Source organism: Apium graveolens, chromosome 4, assembly GCF_009905375.1.
Source record: "Apium graveolens cultivar Ventura chromosome 4, ASM990537v1, whole genome shotgun sequence".
NCBI lineage: Eukaryota > Viridiplantae > Streptophyta > Magnoliopsida > Apiales > Apiaceae > Apium > Apium graveolens.
In genome coordinates, this window is record NC_133650.1 from 247,351,557 (window position 1) to 247,378,007 (window position 26,451).

Below are 26,451 nucleotides of genomic sequence, written 5' to 3' on the forward strand. Positions count from 1 at the left end.
AAGCAAGACTTCAAGAATCAACATGCATGGTCCTTTTTCATAAAAACTTCTCAAAATCAATACTTTACATCCGGCTCTTAAGAAATCATTGCCAAATGTTTATGAACAATGAGTATAACTTGGTAAAATAGAAGTGTAACACCTCCCCAAGATCATATCTTGTTCATTCTATAAGCCACCATGGTTGCAACCTTAAGTTCATAAGAACCAAGGTCTCAACCTCGGCTTCTTCAACATGCAAGCATAAAACTCACCTCAAAATGATGCTACTCCACTAAATGATGAATTTCTTGACTTGACTAACTTGAAAAGTGAAAGAAGATGAAGAAAAATGAAGAAAATTGCAATAATGAGGGTGGGGATGGGCTTCGGCCGAGAGGGAGTAAAGAGAGGAGAGGAGAGGGTGTTTGAGTGGGTGTGTTGATGAAAATAAGGGCACTCACTTGGTTTTTGTCTCTTTAATTTGACCATAAAGGTAGTGGAATGAGGAATGTACAATAATGTCCTTCTTGCTAATAGTTACAAAAATGTATGCAAGGTTAAAAAGGTAATCTTGCAAGTTAGTGAGGTTGGAATGAACAATACTAGCCTTAGACTCTCTTATAAGCTTAAATGCATGCAAGGGTGTACTAGTAATTAAATAATTAATAAAAGTATGATTAAAAAGAACGAATTTTAGTAAATAAAATATAGCTTCATAAATCACAAAATTAATACCATAAATACTATGCAATTTTAGAAGTTTGATAAAAGTGTTTTCAAAAATTTTGAACAAGAATATATTCTAAAGGAATTTTTCTAAGGTCAATACTCTATTAAACAAACCATAATAAATATACAAAGCAACATAAGAAAATACAAATAATTTGATTCTAAGCCGAATAATAATCTATCGCTTAATCGCAACTACAACAACTCAAATATTATTTACTCGCGTAACGAAATTAGCTTGCGTACGCTAAATTATACGATTAAATAACCTAGCGATATTCGGAATGCCATACAACAAAGAATATATACGAACACATTAGATTCACACAAAAATTTATAGCACAAAATAGATTATCATATTACATTCATATCAAATATTTACAGGCGTTATATAAATACCATGGTAAGGACTTGTTATTAGTACAAATATATGTTGATGATTTCATTTTTGGATCTACTAATGATTAATTTTGTGAGAGATTTTCAAAGCTAATGCATTCCAGGTATCAAATGAGTATGATGGGAGAATTGAGTTATTTTCTGGGGTTACAAGTCAAACAGACTGATGAAGGAATCTTCATAAATCAATCCAAATACACCAAGAATCTACTCAAAAAAATTGGAATGCAAGATTGCTCAACTGCATCAACTCCTATGGCCACTGAAACCAAATTAGATTTAAATAATGGTTCTTCAGTAGATATAACCAACTATAGAGGTATAATTGGCTTACTCCTATATCTGACTGCTAGTAGACCTGATATCATGTATGCTACCTATCTATGTGAAAGGTTCCAAGCTGACCCTAGGGGAACCTCATATATTAGTTGTGAAAAGAATTTTTAAGTATCTCAAAGGCACCATGAATCTGGAATTATGGTATCCTGGAGATTCAGACTTTAAGTTAATTGGATATTCAGATGCTGATTTTGCAGGATGCAAAATAGACAGGAAAAACACTTCTAGAAGCTGCCAATTCCTTGGTGGCAGATTGGTTTCTTGGTACAGCAAGAAACAAAAGTTAATTTCCACATCTACTGCAGAAGCAGAATACATTGCTGCAGGAAGCTGTTTTGCTCAAATTCTATGGATGAAAAATCAATTACTGGATTATGGGTTAAACTATTCTTCTATTCATATATATTGTGATAATCAAAGTACTATTGAAATGATAGGAAATCCAGTGCAGCATTCAATGACTTAGCACATCAGTATCATATACCATTTCATAAGGGAACATGTGGAAGCTGGAACAGTGGAATTGGTTTTTGTTCCAACAGATCAGCAAGTAGCAGATTTATTCACCAAGCCTCGTTGTGAAGCTACATTCACAAGATTGGTGAATGAATTGGGAATGATTTCAGGACAGTTATCAAACTCTGATAATTAAGTTTGCTGATATTATTGAAGCATGTTCATGTGATCACTTCAGTACAGATTGAGCACTACAGGAAGTTACTGTTGTTAAAGAGGAAAATTTAAGGAAGATTTAATTCATAATCGTTAAGAATTATAATCTTTGAGTGTTGCTTACAATTCAAGATCTATTGAAACTTTCTTTTTCTGATCAAGAAAGTTGTCCACACTAAATCTCAAATTTCATATATCTTATATCTTAAATTTCTTCTCACAACTGAAACACTTGAATTCTTTTCTCAAATATTGCCAAAAATCAAGTGACATAATTCTTGAATTATGTTCACCACTCAGAAACAACATTAAGTTGGTTAGAGACTACTCGCTGAGGTAGATCTTAATGATACTAACCGAGACACGGAGGTTTCATCAGTTTTTACTGAAGACTCTATGATAGCTTTCAATAAACATATTCAGGTGTTAGTTCTTTGCAAGAAAAACAAAGGTTTGAGATCATGGTACATGACAGTAACCTGATCAAATCCTCTCCAATTCAAATGGAGGTTCTTATTATTGATGAACAACAACTGTCATAACCACAGTATCAACTGTGAGCTAAATTGTGTAATCACAAGGTATAAATATTGTTATTACTTTATCGGCATTTATTTTAAAACTGATTTAGTTCTTTCAACATTTATAGTATATTTTTCATGACATAAATCCTGTTGGCATGATTACTACTAGACCTTATTTAAGGACTATCTCTAGTTGTATGACCACAGATCACCCTTCTTTAGCCACCTCTTAATTCTGTAGGACAATATTTCTGAGCCTTTTTGTGTGAGATGTGTGAAAATATTGAGAGAAAAACAGAATTTAAGAGAGGCGGGATCCTTCCTGGCAAAAGGAGTGGTAGATGAGAGATAGGATTTAGTAATCCTTGTGAGGAAGCTCTGACTGTTAAAAGTAATGAGATGTGTGGTGTGAGGAGTAGTAAGACTGCTTTAAAAGAATAGAGAGATTAAGGTTTATTTGTTATATATTTGCAGGTGCTCAGAGTCCTAAAAAACAGATGCTGAACAACAGTCTGTTAAATCTCAAGAACACTCTGATACACCAAAGGCTATTAATCTCCCTGCAAGTCTAAGTACTGATACTTTCTTATAGTCCATACATTCTACTATTCCACCACATGAGACAATCCCTGTTTTTGTTGAAAAATAGTCCATTTACTCTACTTTACCATCATCGAAGGAAATCCCTGTTGTTGCTGAAGATGTTGTAGCACCACAGTCCATTCATAAACTTTCATCCATTTCAGAATCACCACGGCATATTACAGGAACTTGAAAGGCATATGTCATAGCCTATTTGTTTATTCGAGGATTTAACTCAACTCAAATAAGGATATAACAAGTAAATAGTGGTCCTATCATCAGAGAGATCTCTCAGAGTAACATATGTCAAAGGATTAAGTAACATTGTTCTCCTACAGACTTGATGACTTAATTCACTGGAAGGAGCTCAAGAAATTGATCAAGCCTCAGTGATACAAATCAAGATTGTGGATTTAATCAAGTGGCGGAGATCTCGTCAGGGTATCAATTAATTACAAGGATTTAGTCTGAAGAAAATCAAGAGTATCAAGGTCAAGGCATGAAGAAACGTCACGGAAGTTAGTCACTCATGAACCAGACAATACATCGAGTGTCAACATTGAAGTGGTGGAATTGATTCATAATTGACAGTGATTTTCAGAAGAATGGTTGTTGCTCAAGATTAGTATTAATTCTCTATTAATTAATTAAGTCATATAATTTAATTAAGAGAATAAATTAAATCTGCAAAGATTAATTTATTGATTAATTGAATTAATTGATTAATTAATTCAGAATTATTATTTGATTAAAATATGTTTTAATCCAGCAAGACTATCTTTTGTATTAGCAAGACAATCGGTATGACAATCAATAGTCATACCGAAAGTCATGCTAGTGCATTTAGATTGTCTTGCCGAAAGTCCTATCAGTTCAATTGATAGTCCTACCGAAAGTCTTACCAGTTCAAAGGATTGTCATGCTGAGCTAAATGGATTGTCTTGCCAATTAAAATCACAGGATTCAATATAAAGCAGAGCAACTATTTTTCAAAGAAGAGCAAAGTATTGAATATCAAATTCAGCAGAACACAGAACAAAAGAAACCTGCAGAGAACTTATTGCAAATTCACAGATCATTTATTTCTAGTATTTATTGTTAAATCTAATCCACTAGAAATCCTTTTCTTGTTCTTGTGTAACTATCTAGCGGATCGAAATCCCTAGAACTTAATCTCAAATCGCTTTTAGACCTTTCAAGTTTAATAATAGTTTTATTTAACTTGAATTTTGTTTCACTTTTTTATTCCGCATTTTATTCGATTAAACGGTATTGTTTGTATTCAAACCCTCTTCTACAAACATATTGAGACCTAACAATTGGTATCAGAGCCTTCTGATTAATGAACAAATCAAGATCCTAGACTTTTGTGATTCTTTCACTCCTTGAATTTTTATTTACTCAAAAATTCATAATGACTACACAAAAAGTTGGAACCGTTAAAATTCCACTATTCGATAAAGAAAATTATGTTATGTGGAAAAAGAAGATGCTATTGTTTTTACAAGTTGCAAATTCCAAATATCTGGAAGTATTAAAGAAGGGTCCTAAAATTCCGATGGTTATTGAACCAGAGGTAATAGAAAATGATGTGGTGATTACCAAAGCAAGAACTTATGTGAAAGATCATAAGGATTTTTCTCCTGCTGAAAAAGAAGAAGCCTCCCTGGATGCTAGCCTTCAATTAATTTTAGTAGATTCCCTTGATCCCTTGATGAATAGACATGTGATGAACTGTAAAGATTCCAAACACATCTGGGAAACTATTGAGGTTATTAATGAAGGCACAGAGGAAGTTAGGGAAAACAAGTTAGAAATCCTAACCTCTGAGTATGAATACTTTAAATCCAATCTAGGAGAAGAAATCACTGAAGTGTTTGAGAGGTACAATGCATTGATCAACAACCTGAACATTAATGGTAAATACTATTCCATCATGGAGGTCAACAAAAAGTTCCTTTTAACACTGCCAACTCATCTCGAACATAGAATCACTGCCATAAGAGAAGCAAGAGATTTGAGTGAGATTTCTTTGGAAAGGCTCTATGGTGTGTTAAAAACTTATGAGTTGGAGCAGATTCAGCAGAAGGAAGTTTACGGGAAAGGAAGAGTGGTCAGCACGTCTACTGCTCTAGTAGCTGATGAACAACAACAATAACCACAATATCAACAACAATCTCAACAGTCAGAAAGAATGGTACAGTCTTCCAAGGTTGAAGAAAATGTGATAGTAGCAAAATTTGATCCTCCTACTACAAATCAATCAGGAGATGATTTTTATTCCTTGGAAGAACTGGAGCAATTGTAGGATGAGTCAATGGCCCTGATTGTCAAGAGATTCTCCAATGTCAGATTCAAGAGGAATCCCAAGTTCAAGTACAAGTCCAACTACAACAGGTTCCAGAAAGGTGGATCTTCATCCTCTAACACCAGCAGTGGTGGGTACAAAACAGGGATGGTTGATCGAAGCACCATTCGATACTTCAACTGTAATGAGTTGGGACACTTTGCCACAGAATGCAGGAATCCAAAACAAGTTAGGAAAAACTCTTACGATTCTAATCAGAAGAGTAAATCTGAAAGGGCTTACCTGGCAAAGGGAAGAAGCTGGGATGATACTGACAGTGAAGATGAAGTTGGGAATCTTGCTCTCATGGCTAGTGATGCAAACACCTCATCGTCAAGAAAAGAGGTAAAATTTACTGATGTTGAATTAGTTTATCATCTAGGAGGTTCCTTAGATTGTGCTCGTCGTGATAATGAAATGTTAAATCAACAAATCAAAGACCTTGAGAAAGAGGTCAATGAATTAAGACTTGTGCACATTAATCAAGATAAATTAAAAGAACAAGTATCTTTTCTAGAGAATAGAGTTGACTGTTATAGACAACTCGAAACTATTCTCAAAGACAAGATCACTGGTCTTGAGGCTAAGGTTAAAGCTTACTTTAATTCTTGTTCGAAGTCCAAAGAGTTTTACAATAAGCAAGCTGTTAATCAAACATCTGGAATAGGTTATGATTACAATGTTGCTATTGGAAAATTAGGCATAAACTCCCCTCCTCATGTCTATGCTAAAGGCAGGGAAGTACCACATGTGCTTAAGGGTGTTGATGAACCCCTCTATAAAGAATCAATTGCTGAACCATTTGATGAGACCTCATTTATTATTCAAGAAGAAATCCTTGCTGAAGATCATGCTAATGAGAAAGCTGTTTCCAAGTCAAGTGTGTCAAAGGTTCCAGTCAAAGTTGTGAAAGCAACTGAGACTAACTCAGACACACATGAGTTGGATAACACAAATGCCATGTCTACCATGCATAAGTTGCCTATTGTTAATCCCTCTCATAAAGCATGTGGTGTTCCTGATTGTATGTCTTGTGCTTTTAATTTGATGTATGCTTATTTTAATGGTAAGCATGTTTCTAATGATAAGACTACTCCTCGTCAGCATGTGAATAATAGGAAGCATGATAGGTCTAAGACTGCTAATCCTCCTAAAGCTAGAAAGGAGACATTTGTGCCTAAGCCTAAACAGAAATTTGTCAAGGTTGTTCACAAGGTTAAATGTCCAGTCATTGAGAAAGTTGAGAACATTAAAATTAAGAATGTTGTTTTGCCTGATAAAGGCCAATTTTACAAGTATGCCGGACCCAGCCAAGCTTGGGTTCCGAAGAAGGTCTAATCCATTTATATTGCAGGGCATTAAATAGGTACAACCAGTAGTGTGGATTCTTGACAGCGGATCGTCAAGACATATGACCGGAGATAGAGCCCTGCTATCAAATGTGGTTGAGAAAGCTGGCCCAGTGGTTACCTTTGGAGATAACAGGAAAGGTTTAACTGAGGGATATGGTTGTTTGCTAGCTGGAAATGTTATCATTGAAAATGTGTATGTTATGCAAGGACTTGAACACAATCTGCTTAGCATTAGTCAGTTCTGTGACAACGGCTACAATGTTTTATTCGACAAGCTGAAGTGTCAGATTCTGCACAAGAAAAATGAAAAACCCTCCTTGATGGGAATCCGGAAAGGAAATCTGTTCGTAGCTGACATGAACTCTGGAAGCAATCCTGAAGTCAATTGTTTCTATGCAAAGGCATCGTCTGATGAGAGTTGGCTATGGCACAAGAGACTTTCTCATCTCAATTTCAAAACAATGAATTCTCTTGTCAAAAGAGAATTGGTCAAAGGTCTGCCTCATCTGGAATTCTCCCCAGAAGGACTGTGTGAGGCTTGCCAGAAAGGAAAGTCAAAGAAAGCAAGTCACAGAGGCACTGACACATCCTCCATAACTGGTGTGCTGTAATTATTGCACATGGATTTATTTGGACCAGTTAATGTCCTTTCGATGTCAAAGAAGTGTTATTGTCTTGTGATAGTTGATGACTATTCCAAGTATATGTGGGTTTTATTCCTTCACTCTAAGGATGAAACACCACAAGTTATGATTGATCATATCAAGTTGATCGAGTTAGATTCTAATGTCCCTGTTAGAGCAATAAGGTCAGATAATGGAACAAAATTCAAGAATTCACTTCTCAATGGATTCTGTACAGACAAAGGGATTACCAGACAATTTTCAGCTCTTAGAACCCCTCAGCAAAATGGAGTGGTAGAAAGGAAGAATCGTACATTGATTGAAGCTGCAAGAACGATGTTAAATGAATCAGGTCTTCCAATGTACTTTTGGGCTGAAGCTGTCAATACTGCATGTTATACTCAGAATCGAACTCTAATCAACAAAGACTTCATGAAAACTCCTTATGAGATTTTGAATGAACAGAAACCTTCTATCAAATACTTTCATGTATTTTGTGCCAGATGCTTCGTGCTCAAGGATGGAGATGATCGTCGTGGTAAATTCGAGGCAAAGGCATATGAGGGTATTTTTGTTGGATATGAAAGAAGATCATACAGGGTGTATATCATTGATCAACATAAAGTAACTGAAAGTGTCAATGTTATATTTGATGACACTAAACTCCCTAGTATCCAAACTGAAGATCATTCTGAGAAACTGAAGTTTGATGATATGCAAGATTCAGAATCAGCACATGATCAAGAACCTGAGGTTGTTGCTGGTGAAGAACCTGTTAATCATGATGATACTCAAGGTAATGGTGATGGAAACTTTGGCAACAATGGAGATACCACTGCTACTGACGGAGAATCTTCAAGTCAACATGGCAACAACTCAGGGGGAGATGCTGAAGGATCAACTAGTAGGATACAACATCCCAATAAATTTCAAGGCGAATCATCAAGATCAAATCTTCCAAGACAGACTGTCTGGAATAAAGCTCATCCTTTTGAGTTGATTATTGGTGATCCAGATGTTGGAGTCAGAACTAGACGTGCTACTCAAAATGAGTGTCTGTTCTCAGGATTTCTTTCTGAAATGGAACCTAAGAAGATTGAGGAAGCACTGACTGATCCAGATTGGGTGATTGCTATGCAAGATGAACTCAATCAGTTTGAACATCAACAAGTCTGGAAACTGGTACCTAGACCTACACACAAGAAAGCTGTTGGTACTCGGTGGGTATTCAGGAATAAACTAGATGAAGATGGTGTGGTTACAAGAAATAAAGCAAGACTGGTAGCTAAAGGGTATTCTCAAGCTGAAGGCATTGATTATGATGAAACCTATGCTCCAGTGGCTAGACTAGAGGCCATCAGGATATTTCTGGCATTTGCAGCATTCTCTAACTTTAAAGTTTATCAAATGGATGTCAAGAGTGCCTTTCTGAATGGAAAGCTAGATGAAGAGGTATATGTAGAGCAACCTCCTGGTTTTGAAGATCCAGATCATTTGGATTTTGTCTACTTTCTTTTCAAGGCTATCTATGGACTCAAACAGTCTCCGAGAAAATGGTATGACACACTCTCTGAATTTCTTATTGAAAATAGCTTTATTAGAGGTGTCATAGACAAAACTCTCTTTTCTAAAAAGCATAAGAATGATACTATATTAGTCCAAGTCTATGTGGATGATATAATATTTGGGTCTACTAATGATAATCTCTGTAAGAGATTTGCTAAGTTATTGCACAGCAAATTTGAAATGAGCATGATGGGAGAGTTGAAGTTCTTTCTTGGATTACAAGTAAATCAAAGGTTAGATGGAACTTTTATTTGTCAATCCAAGTATCTCAAGGAACTCCTCAAAAAGTACAATCTGGAGGATTCTGCATCAGCAAGGACTCCGTCAACTACAGCTGTCAAGTTTGGACCATGTGAAAACTCCATTAAGGTAGATGTCACAAGCTACAGAGGTATGATTGGCTCGTTACTCTATCTTACTGCAAGTAGACCAGATATTATGTATGCTACATGCTTATGTGCAAGGTTCCAAGCGGATCCTAGAGATATTCATCTCGTTGTTGTTAAACGAATCTTAAGATATCTTAAGGGAACACCAAATCTAGGTATTTGGTACCCTAAAGAATCTGGTTTTAACCTTGTTGGATATACAGATTCAGATTACGCAGGAAGTGTTGTTGATAGGAAAAGCACCTCAGGGAGTTGTCAATTCCTAGGTAGCAGACTAGTCTCATGGTACAGCAAGAAACAACAAACAGTTTCAAATTCAACGGCCGAGGCTGAATATATTGTTGCTGGAAGCTGCTGTGCTCAGATCTTGTGGATTAGGAATCAGCTACGGGACTATGGCTCTGTATTGAACAAAATACCTATTCTATGTGACAATACAAGTGCAATAGCCATCACCAACAACCCTGTGCAGCATACAAGGACCAAGCACATTGACATCAGGTATCATTTTATTAGAGAGCACGTCATGAATGGTACTGTTGAACTATTTTTTGTTCCAACAGAAGAACAAATAGCAGATATTTTCATTAAACCTCTTGATGAATCCACATTTACCAAATTAGTTGGTAAATTGGGTATGTTGAATAACTTTAGTGATTAAACTTGTGAATATATGAAATCTGTTCTTGAGTGAATTTACAAATGAATTTTTCATAAATGAAAAATTCATTTGCAAATTTATTTTATCATTTTCCATAATTTCTTGCTTATTTCTATGTAAGTTTTTATTATCTTATCTTATTTATTTATTCAACTTGTTAATTTTAATGTCTCAGAATATTTTATTTTCTCTAAAAATATTTTTCTATGAATTTTATTTGCTAAAATTCAAAAAAAAATCTATTTTTGGACTGAAAATATAATTATCTCTGAAATATTTTAATTGTGTAAATATTTTCTGCCATATCTATATTAGTATTTATTGTAGTTTTCTGTTTTTTTATTATTATATGTTCTGTTTTTGTTAAAAACTGTTTATATTTGGTTTATAAAATATATATATATTTGTTTGTGTTAATTTGATACTTGAATGACAATCGGCAAGACAATTGAAATTGTCTTGCTGAAAGTCATTTCAGTATATTTATATAAATACTTAATTTATTTTATACTAGAATGACAATCGGCAAGACAATTGAAATTGTCTTGTTGAAAGTCATTCCAGTACATATAAGTGTTTATTTTAATTCAGTTTAATTTTATAACTGGCAAGACAATCGGTATGACTATTGATTGTCATGCCAGTAATAAAATTAATATCAGATATTTTTTTGTTTTATTTTGTACTGGTATGACAATCGGTATGACTATCAGATTGTCATACCAGTTATATTATTACTATTTTTTGTTTTGTCTTCTCAAATTGCCTGGTATGACTATCGGTATGACAATCGGTAAGACTATCCCGAATTGTCATACCAGTTGTCTACTTAAGCTGTTTTTTCGTTCCTTTCTTACTTTTTATTCATTCAGTTCTTATTTTTTTCAAATTCCATCAGTTTCTTTTTCTCTCTTATTTCTCTCTCTCTCTCTCTATTCGATCAAACCACCATCGCAGCAATTGTCTTCCTTGCTCGAGTGTTTACTCAGCAAACAAAAACTTCACTTCTGTTATATACATACACGTATATACATACAGAAGTGTTGCCCATTTTATTGTTTTTATATTTTAATTCGATTTTTCCCTAAAATCAGTTTTTTTGTGTATTTCAATTTAGTTTTGTGTCTTGTGATTTTGCATATCTGCTTTCGTGAGTTAAGAACTTTAACGAGATACATTACTTTCTAAATTTTTCGGATATAATTGATTTAATTCGAATTATTAAATTTTTTTTAATTCGAATTCTCTTAATTTAATTCTTAAAATTCTGAAAGTGTGTGTTTTATTATTTTTTAAATGGCTCTCAATTTCCAAATTGTTTCGCATAATCTTGTTGGTTATTTTAATCCAGATAAATGTGATGTGGAAAAATTTAAGCCGTGGATTAGATTTTTAAATGACCATTCGATTGTTAGCTCTGCTATTAAATCAAATGTGATTTTAAATGTTGATCTGCTCAGACTGATTTGCACAACATCTACTGTGGCCGATGATTTTAAATCTTTTTCATTCACCGTGGCAAACACACAGTATGTTGTTGATGAAACAGTCGTCAATCGAGCGTTAAATTTTCCATTGGACAATTTCTGTAATTTGCCCTCTGAAAATGATATTTCAAACTTTTTCCATGCTATTCACTATCAGGGGGTGATTAACTTAACCAAGTTATCTAAATCCAATTTGGTTTCTGAATGGGATATTTTCTTCGATACACTTTCTAAAGTGTTTGCCAACTGCACTAAATCCAACTTTCACAACATCACTTCCACTCTGCAGTATATTGGTCTTGCGGTTGTTTTCAATCAAAGGATCAATTTTGGCAAACTACTTTTACCCATTCTTCTGAGATGTCTCACTACTGCTTTACGTGATCATTCTACAAATCGTAGGGTCTCGTGCTACTACGCTCATTTTCTCATGCTCATAGCTGAACATCTTCTCTCACCTGAGCATAAAGCCCTTTTTACTAACTCTTCGGTCACCGAACCCCCTCCAGTAAGCAAAATAATTTACACTCGCCAAGACACAACCTTCAAATTCATGCAAGTTCCAGTAATTGTATCTGCTTTCATGGCCACTTGCATTCCTTTACCTATCTTCAATCTTCCCGGTCATGAACAGCAAGCTCAACCTCCAGTGGTTCAAACCACCCAGGCTCAAACATCAGATGCTCTTCCTCTACAGGTAATAATTCCTCAAACTCAACCTATTCCTACTTCTGTTGAAAGACCCCCAGTGGTTGATAGGACTGGCCATGAAGTTGTAGAACCACAACTTCAATCCCAGGTCATAGAGCCAAACACAGAGTCACAACCTATCTCAACCTCTCCCCCACTGTCTAAAATGTTGCCTAGAAGGTTAGTAGGAAGTAGTATGTTAGTGGATGTGAATGAACCCTCAGCTCTGCCTCCACCCAAGAAAAGAAGAACATTTACTGAGGCATCTGAAAGCCCATCCTTGTCCTCCCAACAGGACATGGACTTTGAAATGGCCACTGAACAGTTTCTAGAAACATTCTCTCAACAGGATGAATCTATTGAAATTCGTCATAGGGCCATGGCATCCTGTACTGAGTCAAGCACAATTCCATTACTCACAATGGAAGCATACAGACCAGTAGAGGATACTCTGGACACGGAGCGAGGAGTGCACATTGAGTCGGTTACAGTGCCTGCCATAGTTACGGCAGAAGAGCAGTCACATGCTTCTGATGGAAAATCTGACTCTCAGCCACCTTTAATAGAGTCATTTTCTCCCCTCCCAGATCCAACACCTCTGGCTCCCTCACGGGATTCTCCACTCGCAGATTTATCTGGAGAAAGTGGAGGGCAACTCGGTCAATCTATCCCTGAAGCAATTCAGACATCTATTTCACATGAAAAGATAGGTTTGACTGAGGATCGGGACTCGCGAATTCCCATTGCACCACCACTGACCTCTCTTGAAGAGGCTAGGGTGATTTTAAATGCAGGTACAGAAGATCAGCATCAGGAAGACTCCTCACGAGCAATTATATTGAGAGATACACAAGCACGTGAGTTGAGTGAATTAAACAGGAGAGATATTCAGGTGAGTGCACACACAGACACAAACACTGAAAATCTGTTAGCTCAAATTGCTGATCTCAAGGAACAACTTGCACAAAGTTAGGCTGAAGCTAAATCATTCAAAGCACAAGTGGTTGAACGGTCTTCTTCTTCCACCTCTGTCAATAATCAGCTGGCTCTCATCAGGACTGAAATATCAGATTTGAAGACATCTGTTGTACCAAAGCTTAATTCAATCCAGGCATCTCCAACGTTATCAGCTGAAGACATTTCAAACTTCTGCTCTCTCCATACAAGAATGACTTCTCTTGAAGACTTGGTTGAAATGAATCATTCACTGGATTCCTCCAGATTTCTGAAGATAGAGACGGGTATGGAACATCTGAATGAAGGGATGAAGCACTTGTACTTCATGATCAAAAATTCTCACTGCCCCAATGAAGAACAAAGGACTTTCTTTGAAGGTCCGTCTGGTGGAGGCTCAGGCTCTGGAGGTGATGGAGGTCATGGAGGATCTAAGGGAAAGTCTGTAGAGGATTCCTCAACTAAGGGGGAGAAGAAAGGGAGAAGTGAAAAGGTAAAAGAAAAAGATTCATCTGCTGGAGGCACAGGGAAGCCTGATGATATCTACTATAGTGGAGAACGGGATGACTTTGATATTTGTGACGTTCCCACTGAATCATTCTTGGGAGATAAAGATGGTTTCTTTGAAGCTGAGGAGGAAAGTGATTTTGGAGAATGGGAAGAGGAAGCTTCAGTGGATCCTCTATTTGAGAAAGAGTTTCAGCAGCAGCAGTCAGAGTTGAAAAGAAAAGAAGCTGAACTCAAAAAGGTATCCCAGATCATTGACATGAGGAAAGACATCCAAAGAACAGAAACTCTTCAAAAGCAACGTCTTCATGACATTAAGGCTCAAGAAAGGAGAAGAGATGTCAGACTGAAGATTGGTGAAAAATGGGATGAAGCTAGGAGAGTACTTGATATGCCTCAGCTGAGCACAAACAATGATAGGCAGTTTCTACATCTTTTGGACAAGCTGGAGATCTCTAATCCAAACAATGACATGTACATGAATGCTATAAAGACTGAAGTCTCAAGGATCACAGCTGCCTTTGACAGATCCCTAAATGAGATGAGCATATTTGTATATTGTCAGAGCGAAGGATCTTTCAAGGTGTCACTTCATCTGTTTGAGAATCGTTCTTTGTCAGAGATTTGGGTTCTTCTCAACAAAGTTAAAAGAAGCTCAGAATTGAATGAAGTTCTTCGAGAAAGGCTCAAAGAGTTTGCCAGCAGGGCTAGTCCTCAAGTGGTCAACAATCCACATCAGGTAAGATTCTTTAAGTCTGACTGTCTTCAAATCTGCCAGCTCGATTCACAATCTCTTAAAGACTACTTAGCTAAGCATCTTGTCTGGATGGAACATCACTTAAGAACTGCTGGATATTCATCCATGTTGAAAACTCAAGCAGCTGATCTGATTCAAGCTTATTGTGAAAAGAATATTAAAAGGTACAATCAACTCAAGAATAAGCTAAAGACAGTTGGAGTACAACCAGTCAGGCCAGACAGCTTCACTTCAGAAAAGGATCGTATCTTTGACAAGGAGTTGCTTCAAGATTTGGAAGAAGGTGAATTCGGAAGGGAAGGCAACTGAATTCAATTAGCTCAAAACTCAATGTAATATGATTAGAGCTTTATGAATCAAGATAGACTAATGTAGTTATATGTTCAGACTAGAGGAACATCTATCTTGTATTCACTTGTAAATTTCTTTTGGAATCTGGAAAATAGTAAATATAATCCAGAACTTTTCTGCTATTTACTTTGCATTACTATTTATATCTTTTTCTTATTTGTTAGTTGAGTTATCCTCTAGGTATTTGTTGTTATTATCTAACAAAAAAATAGGGGGAGATTGAAAGGCATATGTCATAGCCTATCTGTTTATTCGAGGATTTAACTCAACTCAAATAAGGATGTAACAAGTAAATAGTGGTCCTATCGTCAGAGAGATCTCTCAGAGTAACATATGTCAAAGGATTAAGTAACATTGTTCTCCTACAGACTTGATGACTTAATTCACTGGAAGAAGCTCAAGAAATTGATCAAGCCTCAGTGATATAAATCAAGATTATGGATTTAATCAAGTGACAGAGATCTCGTCAGGGTATCAATTAATTACAAGGATTTAGTCTGAAGAAAATCAAGAGTATCAAGGTCAAGGCATGAAGAAACGTCACGGAAGTTAGTCACTCATGAACCAGACAGTACATCGAGTGTCAACATTGAAGTGGTGGAATTGATTCATAATTGATAGTGATTTTCAGAAGATTTTCAGAAGAATGGTTGCTGCTCAAGATTAGTATTAATTCTCTATTAATTAATTAAGTCATATAATTTAATTAAGAGAATAAATTAATTCTACAAAGATTAATTTATTGATTAATTGAATTAATTGATTAATTAATTCAGAATTATTATTTGATTAAAATATGTTTTAATCCAGCAAGACTATCTTTTGTATTAGCAAGACAATCGGTATGACAATCAATAGTCATACCGAAAGTCATGCTAGTGCATTTAGATTGTCTTGCCGAAAGTCCTATCAGTTCAATTGATAGTCCTACCGAAAGTCTTACCAGTTCAAAGGATTGTCATGTTGAGCTAAATGGATTGTCTTGCCAATTAAAATCACATGATTCAATATAAAGCAGAGCAGCTGTTTTTCAAAGAAGAGCAGAGTATTAAATATCAAATTCAGCAGAACACAGAATAAAAGAAACCTGCAGAGAACTTATTTCAAATTCACAGATCATTTATTTCTATTATTTATTGTTAAATCTAATCCACTAGAAATCCTTTTCTTGTTCTTGTGTAACTATCTAGCGGATCGAAATCCCTAGAACTTAATCTCAAATCGCTTTTAGCATTTGATCTTTTTATTGCAAAAATAGAAAAAGTTCATGTCGAATTTATTCTAGATTTGTAATAATTGATTTGAGATTAATCCCTTGTAAACGATACCGTTGTTGTAACACCTTTCAAGTTTAATAATAGTTTTATTTAACTTGAATTTTGTTTCACTTTTTTATTCCGCATTTTATTCGATTAAACGGTATTGTTTGTATTCAACCCCCTTCTACAAACATATTGAGACCTAACAGAACTGATGTGGAGTTAACTGCTGAAGGTGTGGAAGCTTCTGAAACTACTGGATCATATATTGCACCAATTTCTCATTCAAATCTTCATGCTGAAGCTGGTGATAAAGTTCAGCAATCAGTGCAAAATTCGGTGGTCGTTGAAGAATCTAATGATGGTGAAGAAGCTAATATTTCCAATATTATTATAGATCCTTAAGATGATCTATTCTTCCCTGAAGATATGCCTATGCATGTCAGACAACAGAAACTAAATGAGTTAGATGCTACAAAAGAAAAGGATTATTCTGATAATCTCTGGAATGCTTATTGGAAAGATAACATGTATCCTATTTTTAGAACTCAAGTTGTTGCACATTTGGAAACAACAGAATAGAAGATTACAAATCCTGATATGTTGAATCATAAGAAATCATCAACTTTAGTTGTCAGATCCTTACACACAGCTCATGAAGCAACTACTACTCAAATCAATCAAATTAAAGAATCCTTGAGTGCTTCAAAGCTGATTACTCATCAGGAAACCAGAAACAAGTTTCACCAATAGTTCCCAGACAAATTTCAATTGAATCCAGTCAAGCTAGATTGGAAGCTAAACAAGATCAAATTTATGTTCAACTTACAGAAGTATAGAATTCAATGGAGTTGATTCTTTCTCTATTGCTTGGTCATGATGCCAAAAAGGGGGAGAATATTATTAAATCTAAATGTAAATAGTTGTCATTGAAAAGTACTGATAGTGAAACTTCTGATGGAGGTAATAAGGGATAGAAGGATAGAAAAAGGAGAAAATAAGAAGAGTTGAAGATTTAATTGTTGCTGATGAAGACCAAGATATTCTAGAGAAAGAAGCTGGTGTTGAAGCAGGTTAAATTTCTCAATCTCTGGAAGACAACAACTAAGGCAAATGGAGGAAGATTTCAAGAAATCCATGAAGATAGCAAATGTTGATATTGCTGTAATTTCTCAAGTACTATATGAAGATGATTCTTCTAACAGACCAACCAGAGGTATAGTTATAAGGGAAATCAGTCAAGCAGAATATCTAAGATCACAAGTTATAGTAACTGTTTACTTGAAGCTTAAAGGAAAAGAGAAGATAGGAGAGAAGTCAAAGTTTTCAAAGGCTGAAGTCAAAGATGTTAATTAAAAGAAGAAAAAAAAAGATTATTGAAGAATTCTGAGCTAAGGAAGTGGAATTAACCTCTGACATTGCTCAAGTTAAAGAAGCAGTTTGGGATGAAGAGTAAAGTCAGATATTCACTAAAGCAAGATTGAATATGCATAATTGATTCCTACATTTAGATAGTTTTGATATCATCAATTGGAACTTGTCCATAATTCCATAATGAACAAGTTGGGGAAGATTGTTAGGAGCAATTGATGATATCAAATAGAAACTATCAGAAGCATCGACGGATGATGACTACAAGCATCAACAGATGATGACTACAAGCATCAACAGATGATGATGACATCGATGGATATTGATAATCGACGGATAATGATATCAACAGATGATGAAATCAGTATTTTTAACATCAATTGATCTTTGAGGAGGAAAAGGAAATAGGAACTCAAGTCGGTGAAGGACTTTATCTCGGAAGCAATTGTATAGGTTTTCTTGTTGTTAATAGAATAGGATTCCTTATATATTGGTAGATTTGCTCTATATAAAGCATATATTAAAATCATGCTATATGTATTGTGACATTATTATATCTTTCACATAACCTAACAACTCTCAAGAATATTTGTTCATCCTTTTGAGAGAGCATGATTGTAATAAGTTTTTATCAGTTAATATAAAAACTGTTGATTCTGTTGAAGCTTTGTCAAATTGATTGTATTAACTGTATTCACCCCCCTCTACAGTTGATCAAGGGCTTAACAGTATAGAATTAGAAATTGGTATAGTATGTGATCCAGTAGCTTCAGAAGCTTCGACACCCGACAGCAGTTAACTCCACATCTTCAAGTATTGTAGATAAATGAATTGGAGCTTCGAGATTAACTTCCAGAACCTCAGTTCCTGTAACATGCTTTAGTGATTCTGAAATGGATGAAACTTTATGAATGGACTGTTGTGCTATAACATCTTCAGCAACAACAGGGATTTTCTCATGTGATGGTAAAGTAGAGTAAATGGACTATTTTTCAACAAAAATAGGGATTGCCTCATGTGGTGAAATAGTAGAATGTATGGAATGCAAGAAAGTATCAGTACTTAGACTTGCAGGGAGATTAATAGCCCTTGGTACATCAGAGTTTTCTTGAGATTCAACAGATTGTTGTTCAGCATCTGTTTCTTTAGTACTCTGAGCACCTGCAAATATATAGCAGTTAAAACTTAATCTCTTTATTCTTTTAAAGTAGTCTCACTACTCCTCACACCACACATCTCATGACTTTTAATAATCAGAGCTTCCTCACAAGAATTACTAAATCCTATCTCTCATCTACCTCTCATTTTTCCAGGAAGGATCCTACCTCTCTTAAATTCTGTTTTCTCATAATCTTCTTACATATCTCATAGAAAAAGGCTCATAAAAATTGTCCTACAGAAATAAGAGGTGGCTAAAGAAGGGTGATATGTGGTCATATAACTAGAGGTAGTCCTTAAATAAGGTCTAGAAGTAATCATACTGACAGGATATATATCATGAAAAATAAATATTGAAAAGACTGAATTAGCATTTAGAATAAATGTTGATAAAGTAATAACAGTATTTATACCTTGTGAATACACAATTAACCTCACAGTTAAAACCATGGTTATGACAATTGTTGTTCATCAATAATGAGAACCTCCGTTTGAATTAGAGAGGATTTGATCAGGTTACTATCATGTACCATGATCTCAAACCTTATTCTTCTTGCAAAGAACTAACACTTAAATATGTTTATTGAAAGCTATCACAGAGTCTTTAGTAAAAACTGATGAAACCTCTGTGTCTCTGTTAGTATCATTAATATCTACCTTAGCAAGTAGTCTCTAACCAACTAAATATTGTTTCTGAGTGGTGAACACAATTCAAGAATTATGTCACTTGATTTTTAGCAACATTTGAGAAAAGGATTCAAATGTTTCAATTGTGAGAAGAAAATTAAGATATAAGATGTGTAATGTTAAGAAATGAGTGTAAACAAATTTCTTGATGAGAAAAAGAAAGTTTCAAAGAATTGGATAGAATGCAACACTCAAAGATTATAATTCTTGTGAACTCAGAATTAAATCTTTCAAAAATTTCTTCTTTAACAACCGTTACTTCCTATAGTGTGCTTAATCTATACTGAAGTGATCACATGAACTTAAACAACGATTAGTTTCTTCACATGCACTATTAAAAATATCTGAAACTAAGCATGCAGTACTGATTTGAATATGAACAGTATTTAAGGTTTCAGAGTTTACGGCTTTGAGAAAGGTAAAGTAGCAGAGAGAGAATAATGAAAATAAGTAAAGTATTATCTAAAATCAAAAATTGATTTTATATAACACTTCTCTCCACTAATTTAGTCACAATTTAGTTTAATGGGACACGTGGCAATATACGACTGACTGTAAAAGCAATCATGTAAACATATATTATTGCATGCACAGTTCCCGAGAATAAAGTTATGCATTAAACGACGTGTTTCATATCCTTACTCAATATGTAAACATCTATAACCATGAAAAATTACCCATCTATGGCTAAATTCAACCATGTAATTACAATACTGACTAAAGCTATATCTTCATAAATATAGTCAATCAAGGTTTGACCATTATCAGTATAAAATCACAGCTATCAGGATTTATCAGTCAAAACTGGTTTGACCAATATCAGAATTTATCAAATACTGACAGAATCTATTAGTCAAAACAAGTTTAACTAATAATAGAGCATGTACGCATAATCAGTAGTTCAACATGCATTTTTCACATAAGATTATTTAGCACAAATTGCATGTTATCATGGCATCAAAATTTAGCACAATAATCAATATCTAACAAGTACTGGCACATAATAAGATATCATGCTTCAAAATATCAGCAGTCTTAATTATCAGAGATTGAGAATTATCCTGATATTATTCCCAATTCATTCACCAATCTTGTGAAAGTAGCTTCACAGATAGGCTTGGTGAATATATCTGCTATTTGCTGATCTGTTGGAACAAAAACCAATTCCATTGTACCTGCTTCCACATGTTCCCTTATGAAATGGTACATGATGCTGATGTGTTTAGTCATTGAATGCTACACTGGATTTCCTGTCATTGCAATAGCACTTTGATTATCACAATATATAGGAATAGAAGAATAGTCTAACCCATAATCCAGTAGCTAATTATTCATCCATAAAATATAAGCACATAATGTATTCTGCTTCTGCAGTTGATGTGGAAATTGACTTTTATTTCTTGCTATACCAAGAAACCAATCTGCCACCAAAAAATTGGCAGCTTCCAGAAGTGCTTTTCATGTCTATTTTGCATCCTGCAAAATCAACATCTGAATATCCAATTAGCTTAAAGTCTGAATCTCTAGGATACCATAATCCCAGATTCATGGTGCCTTTGAGATACTTAAAAATTCTTTTCACAACTAACAAACGAGGTTCTATAGGATCATCTTGGAATCTTGCACAGAGACAGGTAGCATACATGATATCAGGTATACTACCAGTCAGATATAGGAGTGATCCAATCATACCTCTATAGTTAGTAATGTCTACTGAAGAACCAGTATTAAAATTTAACTTGGCTGCAGTGGCCATAGGAGTTGATGCAGTTGAGCAGTCTTGCATTCCAAATATTTTGAGTAGATTCCTGGTATATTTGGATTGATTTATAAATATTCCTTTGTCGGTCTATTTAACTTGTAACTATAGAAAGTAACTCAGTTCTCCCATCATACTCATTTGATACCTGGACTGCATTAGCTTTGCAAATCTCTCACAAAGTTTATCATTAGTAGATCCAAAAATGATATCATCAACATATATATGTACTAATAACAAGTCCTTATCATGATATTTATAAAATAGATTTTTATCAATGGTACCTCTTGTGAAACCACTCTCTAGCATAAATAGAGCAAGTGTTTCATACCAGGCCCTTGGAGCTTGCTTCAGTCTATAGAGTGCTTTATCCAGTAAGTAGACATGATCTGGATACTTTGGATTAATGAACCCTGGAGGTTGTTCAACATGAACTTCCTCTTCGAGTTCTCCATTTAAGAATGCACTCTTCACATCCATTTGGAACACCTTAAACTTCTTGTGAGTAGCATAGGCAAGAAAGATTCTAATTGCCTAAAGTCTTGTAACTGAAGCAAATGTCTCATTATAATCAATTCCTTCTTGTTTTGAGTAACCCTTTGCAACCAGTCTTGTTTTTCTTCCTTGTGATCCTCACTGTTAGTTTTGTTTCTAAACACCCACTTTGTGCCAACTACAGATCTGTTCTTTGGTCTTGGCATAAGAGTCTAGACTTCGTTCCTTTCAAATTCATTGAGTTCCTCTTACATTGTTGTAACCCGGTCATCATCTTGCAGAGCTTCTTCAACCTTTTTAGGTTCCGTTTGAGATAGAAAAGATTGGTAGAGGCATTTATTATGAGTGGCTTTTCTTGTTCTTACACCACTGTCAGTGTCACACCCCCAACTTAAACAGCAAAATAAATATAGCTATTACATTATTTTAATGAAGAATACACAACCAAATCCAAGATCTTACAGTTTAGGGTTTGGAACAACCCAACACTACCAACTATTACATCTGATTACAAATACCGAGTCCTCACACAACTATTTTACTTATTCTACCTGAGCTCGAACATAAGCATCAGCATCACAGGTCTTACGGGCAGTCTGCTTGAATCTAACCATAGCTGCTAGCTGTAATATCAGGGTAAAGCAAGGAGTGAGCCAAATGCTCAACAAGTGCTAACAGTACGACACAAATCATAAATTGAGATATACTTTTAAGAATGACAATAGAAAGACATAACTAATGATAACGAGAGATAAAACTATGTGAGATGGCATCATTTTGCTTGCATCAAAACAATTTTAAAATCATGTCTTAATCAAAATCATTTTATGACGCTACGGATTACAGCCGGTGATCAGCCGCGAAGTAATCCTCGCTGGGTTCTAAAATATTAACGGGAATCCCTAGGCAACTTTTAAGCCTAATATAAGTGTGGAAAGGACTCGCGTCTCAGTCCAGATCCACTATTCAAGAAAACATTTATCCCCCTTTGGGACTGAAAATCCACATTTTATTTATTTCAAAAGCTGATGCCGAATTGTAACAAAATCTCTTTTAACAGTAAATATTTTTATTAAGGGATTATAGATCAACTCGAAACATGGGAAATATGGTACTAAATCTCAGGGCCATGATTCACAAAACTTTACTATATTAGGGTAACCAAAAGGTTTTCATATGTCAGAACTTGGACAGGAAAATATGGTGAGACTAATGGATAATATGAAGGGGTAATGCCAAACTGGGCTCAAAGCAATGGTTTCTCATCAAGGTACAGGTGTTGGATCATTAAGAAGATAAGCTTCACGAATACTATGGGTGTTAAGGTAATGATCTCTAGCTCAGGATGTATATATATATATCAGAATTGTCAAGCTTTAGGATAGGAAAGAGGGTATCAATCAATGAGGAATCATGTTGGTAAGTTTCTGACTATCAGAATTCAAGGTAAGGTTCTATAGGGGTTCAAATATCAGGATGAGATATCAATACTTAGGAATCATCAGCATGTTAATCAAGAGGATCAATCAAGTAATATAACAACTCTTTATTTTATCATGGCATTTAACTATCATGAAAAGACTTTTGAACTACTTGCAATACATACTCGAGGGTTCATGGCATTTCTATATAATTCAAAGATAAGCGAGAGATACGCTTGATTTAAACATATCAAAATGACTCAGGATAATTACATCGATATATATGAACTGTTTATAGTAAATACGAAGGTCAAGTTGAATCACTTGCCTTGAGATAGGCTGGTCTGGTCTGACTGGTAGGAGCAACAACTGGAGCTTCACTCGACTTTTATGGCAAGTTTTCCCTCGTCTCGAGATCCTACATAAATAATAATAATCCTCATTATAATATATTCTTACCATCTTAACCTATTTACAACCCGAAATTAAACATGGATGGCACTTAGGCCTATACGCACCTAATTTATATCCACCTTTATATTTCAAATGTACACACGTAGCCACATAATCAAATATCGTATATTAATATCAAATAACACCATATATACCATAATGCAACACTAGGCTTGGATGATCTCGACTCACCACTTAAGTCACTTGGTCGCTAAACTAGACAAAGTCTTCAAATTTTGGCTCCCTAACTCGATGTGCCTTTCCTAAATTATCCAAAATCTATCGACCCTCACTTGTGCCTTTTGCTCTACTGACCTTATACCATCTTACAATTATGGTGGTCGACATAATACTCACTTCTAAGTGTTCTAAAACTATGTGATAAGTGATAGTGCTCACTGGTGCAAATTTCAGAATGACAACTATAGTTTCTTGAGTGCATTAGGCACTCTTAAACTATAAGTTTTCCTTCAAAACTTTTACACAAGACTCTCCTGACCTAAGGGCATCTCACAAACTTGATGTGGCTCAACGGCCTGGCTTGGGCCTTCTTGGGCCTAAGCTAAAAGTCCAAGGTTCCCCTGTTTTTCTGGGCAGAAAATGCCCTGACTTGAATTAACTTGTGACACATGGTTCTAACTCATATCCTATGAACTATGGTTGGAAAAACTTCTCTGACACTCCCTCTAACTAAGGCCCAATAGGGCCTAATGAGGGCCTACCCATGACATGGTCAAATCTCCTTATTTCTAAGTTACAACAAAACTGTCCCCTGCTGGACAGATTTTGTTATTCTACTTGTGCACCTAACCAAATGACATGCAAACCTCCAACCAACTCCTAAAACCTTTTGTATACTCCCAATACTAACTTCTGGTGGCTTGGGCCTCAAAGTGCACACCAATGACATGGTCAAAACTCACTCTAAACCTCAGGGTACTAAACTGATTTTCTGCAGAAACTATAACTCTCATTTTTCAAGGTTTTTGACTTGACAAACTCAACTAACAACAACTCAATACTTAAACCAAGACTTATACATGGTATTCTACTGAACTAACTCCCTTATTCTCAAAATAACTTTGGGGAGATCATCCTTACTTAAGGTACAATTATGGCAAAATAAGAGAATCTACACTTCACAAATCACAAATCTTCATGCTTTTGAAACAACAAGGTATGCATTTTTATAAAAGATAATCACGAATTATTACCATGCAACAAGAAGCATAAATCAATATTAACACATTATACCTACTGAAATTAAGGCTCACTAACAAAATCTTTCCAAATGATCAAAATCTTACAATATTCTAAGAGAAATCATCATGCATGCATGCCTTCGGGTTTTTCAAACCAAAACAACACATTTTCTACATATATTCCATCTTAAAATTGACATGCAAGCCTAGTATAAGGTATACCTAGATGATCACTTAGCATGCAAGGAGTTTTATCAAATTTTCACCAAAAAATTCAAGTCATTATCACATAAACATGCAAAAATTGATCAAAACAACAAGAATGATTTCAAGGACCATTCATTCAGCTCCCATATGGTCATGGCCGAATGAAATGGATGGAAATGGCCATTTAATCATCAAGAGTTTCCTTCTCAAGACTTGGCACTTATCCATTCCTTGTAGTCCTCTCAAAAACAACCCTAAACTCACCAGAATCAAGGTTGTATTTTGAGTTTCACTAAAACCTTTACATGCAACCTTTAAACTTAAACTTTCTACTCAAAACTCTTTGAAATATGAATGATCATGGTATGGGAGATAACATTTACTTGTATAAAGAGTAGAAGCTTGGTGGAGAAATGAAGAAAAATGGGGAGGGATGGTTCTCGGCTAAAGGCCGAGAGTGAGAGAGGAGGAGGGAGAGAAGAATGAGTGTGGTGTGGGTGATGAGTGAAAATGATCATGTCTTTGCTTGTTTTTATGGTATTTGATTTGACAAAATATGAGTGGAAAGGAGAATTGACAAGTATATCCCTCCACTTATACTTGGTGCATTTTGCATGCAAGGGTAAAGAAGGAAATTGGCTAGAGAAATAAGAGTTAGTGGGGTTGGAATTGTCCTCTTTGTCCTTGAAAAGAATGAGAGGGTAGTTTGCATGCAAGGGCTTTCTTGTAATTTGCTAAATATAACAACTAAAATTTATAATGATTTATTTTTATAAAATAAAATACAAGTTCAAAAATTATAAAATTTATACCATAAAATAACTTGGATTTTTAGAGACTTTATAAAATCATTTTCAAAATTTGTGAACAAAATACCTTTTAAAAGAAAAATTTTCCAAAGCTTAGAATATTCCTTATAAATCAAAAATAAAGAAATTAAATAAACTCTTGCTTTGAAAAATCATATACTACACAAAGCAAATTTATAATGCAGAAATTTTCACTCACACTAGCATACAATCATTGAATATATTTTCATTTGACTTTAATATTATACCAAATCCACAAATAATATTACATAAAATGCCGGTCGTAACATCCTCTCCCCCTTAAGGGATTCTATCCCCAGAATCTAAGAGAAAAGATGAGGATGCCGGGAACGCATATCAGACTCTAACTCCCAAGTCGACTCTTCGACCGTAGGGTTCCTCCAAAGTACTTTCACGAACTTTACTGACTTATTTCTAAGACTCTTTACTTGCCAGTCGAGTATTTTAACTGGTTGCTCCACAAATGACAGGTCTGCCTGAATTTCTACAGGTTCATATTCTATCAAATGGCTAGCATCAGGATTGTACTTCTTAAGCAACGACACATGGAACACATTATGCACATGCTGATACTGAGGTGGTAAGGCCAACTCATAGGCCACCTTTCCTACTTGACTCAAAATCTCAAAAGGACCTATGTATCTAGGTGCTAACTTCCCTTTCTTGCCAAATCTCATCAACCCTTTTCTAGGTGACAC